The 6,320-nt window shown below is 42.9% G+C and overlaps 1 protein-coding gene across 2 annotated transcripts in view; it reads left to right on the top strand.

Annotated features, from left to right (window-relative positions):
- Positions 1-168: 168 nt before the first annotated feature.
- Positions 169-6,320, top strand: part of LOC144604547 (dnaJ homolog subfamily C member 5) — a 32,855-nt gene continuing 26,703 nt past the window's right edge. Inside the window, exon 1 of one of the 2 annotated variants that reach the window (XM_078419098.1) lies at positions 169-570. The gene's annotated coding sequence lies outside the window, so the exon portion shown is untranslated. The remainder of the gene's footprint in view (positions 571-6,320) is intronic. The other variant, XM_078419097.1, reaches the window with a different exon arrangement.

Genomic DNA, 6,320 nt, shown 5'->3' with positions numbered 1-6,320 from the left:
CCTCCTCCTCCTCCTCAGCGGCGAGCACGCGCCCGTCTCTCTCGCGCCCCCCCCTCCTCAGCGGCGAGCACGCACGCTCTCCCCTCAAAGCCACCAACGCGTCCGCCGAGCGCGCTCGCGCTTCCCCTTCTCTCCTCAGAGCCCAGCGCGCGCGCACGCCCCCGTCTCTATCTCTCTCTCCCCTCGGGAACCATCGAGCGCGCGCCCCCGTCCCCCACCCCTCAAGTCGCCAGCGTGCGCGCCCCCGTCTCTCTGCGCTCGTAAACCATCGAGCGAGAGCGCGCTCTCTCCCCCCATCCATCCCTCATCGACAGCGAGCGAGCGCGCGCGAGACCGGGAGACATAGTTTGCGCGCTCCCGCGAGGAGGTGGGACCGGGCATTTGAGGGGGGAAGAGAAGAGACGAGAAAGTGAAGGCGACACTGCACTGAGGAGAAGGAGGAGGAGGTGAAGCGCCGACGGTGGGGGGGGGTGAGGGAAAGCTGCCTGCGATGGTTCATGTCGTCGAGCCGTTGAGGAAGACCGACTAACGCGACCGAAGACATCCAGTGAGCGAGAGGGAGAGATAAAGGTAAGAGGAGCGGCGAGAAAACGCGTTGGTCCGCGCCCCCCTCGCCCCCCTCGCCCCCTCGCCCCCCTCGCCTTGCCCTTGGCGCCGGCTGCTCAATGCGCCGTCTCGGCCGCTGACATGATGGCGTTGAGTCTGATCCAGCAGTGCCGCAGACAGCGCTATAAATCTGCAAACAGAAAGGCTTTTAAACCGCTTAGCCTGCCCCTATTTATCTGCCGTGTGGATGCAGTGGGGGGGGGGGGGGGGGGGTTTGACCCGCTTCGTGTGTCCCCCCCCCCCCCCCAGCCTGATTGCAGTGGGGGAGAAAAGCCGTGGTTAAATGGCACACAGGGTTTTCGTTTTTGAATGGGCAAATATGAAGCCCTAGGGTCTGGATCAAACGCAGCAGCATTGCAGGGTTTTTTTTTCTCCTCCCCTCCTCCCTCCCTCCCTCCCTCCCTCCCCTCCCCCTCTCTCATGCACCGAATCTGCCCCTAGTCCCGACTATAATCAGATCACAGCCACTTGCAAATTGTTGGATCGGCGTTGAGATTGGAATAAGACGGTGCAAAAATGCGTCAAGTGGTCAGATGAGTCGGGCATCCCTTCATTCCTGTGAGCAGTGAACATCAGAGAGCTGAGTAATCCCTGTTGGATCCATTATTGGGGAGAGGGGGAGGGCTGCGAATGGGTTGTTGTTTCATCATTTGCCCTCAATGGTCTGTCAAATGTAAAGGTTTTTCTTAGCCACCCTCGATTTTTAAGCATTGATCATCGTATTAAAGGATTTTTAAAGCACATTTCAATTGCTCTTAATGTAATAGTTTACAGATTAAATATTTGCTTTGTGTATGTCCGTGTATGCACATATAGCACAATATGCCTTCTCTGCTTTCCAGATTATGACACAAGAAATGGCTTTCCAAAATAAAACTACTACGTTGCTAATGTTATAAGGCTCTCTGGAAGTCTTGCTGCTACAATATGTATTAAATTTGTGGTCGAGATTGGAGGATGTTTTACAGCTCATTTGCAATATGTAAATGTGTTACTGAGTTGAAGAAACAGGACATTGGTTTTATGATGCATTGTTTGAAGCTTATTCCTAAATTTGCCAGTTAAGAAATACCAACTGTTACAATTGAATTTACATTTGGCCCCTTGAATCTGCTTTGCCATTCAATAGGATAAGGCATTGTTGAAAACGTTGAGGGAGAATATCACCCACCAGCTCCATATCCCTTCGTTTTACTCATGTCCGCAATCTCGATCAATTTTGAATTAACTCGGTGACTGATTCTTCAAAGCCTTCCAGGGTAAAAGATTCCATAGATTTGCCACTCTTTAAGTGGCAAACTTCTAATTTAAGATCTAGAAGGCGTGCCCCTTACTTTAAGATTTTGACCCCTGATTGCATTTAAGAGGCTTTCAGATAGACACATGGAAGTGGAGGGATATGGATCACGTGCAGGCAGGAGATTAGTTTAACTTGGCGTTATGTTCAGTACAGACATGGTGGGCTAAAGGGTCAGGCACCTGATGGTGAATCTGTGGAATTCAATGCCACAGGCAGCTGTGGAGGCCAAGACATTGGGTACTTTTAAGGTGCAGATTGACAGATTCTTGATTGTCAAGGATGTCAGGGGTTATGTGGAAATGGCAGGAGAATGGGGTTGAGAGGGAAAGATAGGTCAGCCATGAATGAATGGCAAAGTGGGCTTGATGAACTGAATGCCCTAATTCTGCTCCTATAACTTATGAATGTATGATTCTAACTTCGCCAAGCAGAATACCCTCTCTGTTTCTGCCCTGTGAACTATGAAATTTGGATTTCAATGGAGTAGCCACTCATTTTTTAAATTCCAAGGAATATAGACTTAGCTTACTGAAATGAGTCCACATGACAAATATGTCATCCCAGGATCCAGTGTGTTGAAACTTTGTGGAACTGTCTGGCCAGTATATCCTTTAAATGACAAGACTAAAATTGTACACCATTTTGCAGATTACTCTAGCCAAAGTCGTACATAATTTAAGTTAGATCACTTTGTTCTTGAACTATTATCCTCTAGCATTAAAGGCCAACATACCATGGTTCATGTGGAGGAAAGAACTGCAGACGCCCGTTTAAATCGAAGGTAGACACAAAATGCTGGAGTAACTCAGGAGGACAGGTATCATCTCTGGAGAGAAGGAATGGGTGACGTTTCGGGTTGAGACCTTTCTTCAGACCATGGTTCATGTTGTAAACGGTTGACAAAGATCAATTAATCAGCTAGAAAATGTAAAAAAGGTGAAGAACAGCGGGTGTTCATAACTGGTTCCGGCAGCGGTGTCAGCTTTCAGGGACTTGTCGACATCTGCACTCCAGTCCCCTTAAACATAACGTTCCCAATCGCTCATCATTTCAGCAAATAATGGCCTTCAGTTTTGCTGCCGAAGTGGAAAACCTCACATTTTTCCACATTGTGCACCATCTGCCATTTTGCCCAATAACATGGCTTGCCTAATTCCCTCACAAGGCCTCTCTACATTCTTATAAGTACACACATTTCCGTGTGATTTTTGAACAAGACAAAGTGAATGTATTTTGATTGCCACTAATGTGTAGGAGTATATATGAATGTGGAATATAAGGCAATGAAATGCTAACCAAGATGTTTTCTTAATGATTTTCAAGATTAATATACAACTAACATGGAACCTATATCTATTTATGTATACATTTTAAATAAATTATTTAGATCAGTGGACCAAATGTCATGTTTTCAAGTTTGCTGTTGGAGGACACTAAGAGGCTTCAAGGGGATATTGATCATCTAAAATGTGGAAAATGGAATATAACGTGAAACTATCTGGTGCACTAAACAGAAAAACAGAGTATTTTTTAAATGGTAACAGATTGGGAAATGCTGATATTCAAAGAGATCTTGTTGCCATGGTACGTAATTCATTGAGCACACGAGTACAGAAATCGCGAGATAACACCGAGAGTTCAGTTTTCAAGGCCTTGCCTAAGAAAAAAATGTATTTGCAATTTAGGCTGGTTCCTGGAAGAACAGGTTTCCAGGGTGCAAGCAAGTATCATCTAATTCAACTGGACCTCCCAAGACAATCTATCAGCAACTGCACTTTGGCCCTGATGCATATATTCTAGTAATTTTGATGGTGTCCACTCTTTTTCCTCTTCACCAAGCTTGGCCATCTTCTTTACCATTGTCTTCCAGCATAACATCCAAAATGTGCCAGTTTCTGCTTAACTAACATAAGCATTTTGATCTTGGGAGGATTCAGTCCCCTCATAGAATTGGAGCCAGCATCATTGCAAGGCACAAATTAACACTATGAAGCAAATAGATTATTACAAGCATGAACCACCTACTGCAACATCAAAATTTAGATGCCTATTGATGCAGTAAGGAATTTTGCACGTCTTTCAGCAGTATCCAAACAAAATTTGAATCTGGGGTGCAAGGCTGGTGTCTAATATAATATCTGTGCAATAATTTTAAATTATTTTTTAGGTCAACAAACAACTTTAATTCCAAGTCTTTTGAATGTTGCTGCTAAATAATCGTTGTTTTGAAAAGTTGATCGGCATTTGCTGAGTAAATTGAATATGAGGTTGTCAAAGATATCTTTAACCATTGTGATTCTGAATAATATCACAACCAAACTGTAAATTAACTTGATTCCAAACATGCTATTCTGCTTATTTTTTCAATCCAATAACTTGTGTATCCTATTTATTGCAACACCAAATGAAATATATATTTATTTATTTGAAAAGGGAAGCAACTTTGGGAACAATGTTAAGAATGTGATAGGAAGTGAGTAAAAAATGTAATATGTCTTTATTACACAATACTTGTTCAACATATATTTAATACAGAATTAATTCAGCAATCAGTATGTTTCATGATTTAATTTGGGTCTTGTACTTGATTCAAAATCATTTAAAAAATAATACTTTGGGTATTACACATGTTGTTAATGATTATTTTGTGGTTACATACACATTCGGGTTTATCAATCCAGAATAAGAGCTCAAATCCTCTTCTGTGGTTTGAAAGCAGACTACCATTTCAGTAGAATAGTGACGGGTTGTCTCATGTTAAGCTCGTGAATGCAGGAAGCTTTGATTGCCTAAATTTCCTTGATCAACACAAATTTTCTTTGATATTGCTCCTTTAGTAATGAATCTTTCCTTGGCATTTTATTAAATCATAAAGCTAGATTAAGTAGTTTCCTTTAGCTCTTGGCATATTTTGAAAGTGAGTAATTCAGATATCTGACCACTTTCTCCAAAACACTACTATTAAATTTGAGCCCTGAGGTGAGACTGTGAGGCACGATGAAGTGGCAAGTGGGTGGCAAGGGTGTGATGGGTGTGAAAATGAAATCATTCATTTTGATCGAGATACTAATAAGTATTGGCACATAGGAGGGTGCCACATTGTCAAGATTTAAACCTAATTTGCCAGTACAACTGGAAATTAGGACACATGGTTGTATTTTACCTTTAATTATTAGGGGATTAGTGAAGAAGACTTCAATTGCTGCGGACTTTGTTGAATTCTTGAGGACTCTGCATTTTTGGTTGAAATATCCAAGAAAGAATAGGCGTGGACTCAATGCAGTAGAAATTTACTGGATTAATATTTGAGGGTGAGGTTATTTTATCAAGGCAGATTAAGTCAGATTGGTCTATTTGTGGGTTTAGGTGCAATAAAGGTAATCTCATAGTTTTAGAGAGAGCATGGAAACCGGACTTTTGGCCCAGCAGGTCCACACCAACCATCGATCACCTGTCCATGCTAGTTCTATGTTTTCCCACTTTCTCATTCACTCCCTACATATTAGTGGCAATTTTAGAGAAGCCAAGTAACATATAAACCCTCATGTCTTTGGGGTGTCAGAGAAAACCAGAGTATCCAGAGGACACTCATGTGGTCACAGGGAGAACCTCACACAGGCAGCAACCGAAGTCAGGATCAAACCCGGGATTCCGGTGCTTTGAGGCGGCAGCTCTACCAGCTGCATCGCTGTCCGCCAAAGTAGTAGGACTCGGAAGACTAATTTGCTATGATAAATTGTCTCTAGTGTAAGTGGAGAGTGATACAAGCAGGATGGATTTAATAGGCATGTGAGAAGGAGTAGGTTATAAAGAAACCATCAGTAATCAATGGAATTGTTCTAAGTGCCAACTTAGACTCAGTGGAGTGAATTGTTGTCTTTCTTGGGTGTAAGGGAAAAAAACCTGTACGTTCAAAACTTGGAGTGGTTTTTTGATAAAGGAAAAATAAGTGGGAATATTCTAAGCAGGTAAAACAGTAATGATAAATGGCAGAGTAGGCCAAAGGTTTGCTTGGCATATTCCTATTCTGCCAATGTTTGCATGTTCTTGTGCCTCCAGAAGCAAGGGGTCATTAAGGTTACAGTTATCTAAATTGAAAATAAGATGATGGGAATTTTCTTGCTGCCTTGCTTTTGAACCTTGCCCAAAACAATTCCCCACCTTCACCAAGTGCAACTGCACTGGACATCTATATACTAAAACTCTCGTTTGTTCGCTTGTTCCTGAACTGCAGCCAAAACGGTATGCGATAGCACGACAATTCTAGGCCCACCTTACTCACTGTTGCCCCGTTGTAATATGGAAGAAGTTTCATTGAAATCGGTGTTAAAGATTTAAAGTTATTCACATTTTAAAGTTTAAAAACCGCGCATGGGCAGTTGGGGCTCCGTTGATTTGGTACTTGCGTAAGATG

The sequence above is a fragment of the Rhinoraja longicauda genome, chromosome 22 (assembly GCF_053455715.1).
Source record: "Rhinoraja longicauda isolate Sanriku21f chromosome 22, sRhiLon1.1, whole genome shotgun sequence".
Lineage (NCBI taxonomy): Eukaryota > Metazoa > Chordata > Chondrichthyes > Rajiformes > Arhynchobatidae > Rhinoraja > Rhinoraja longicauda.
Note: the sequence above shows the minus strand (reverse complement) of the source record. Positions and strands in the feature narration are given on the sequence as shown.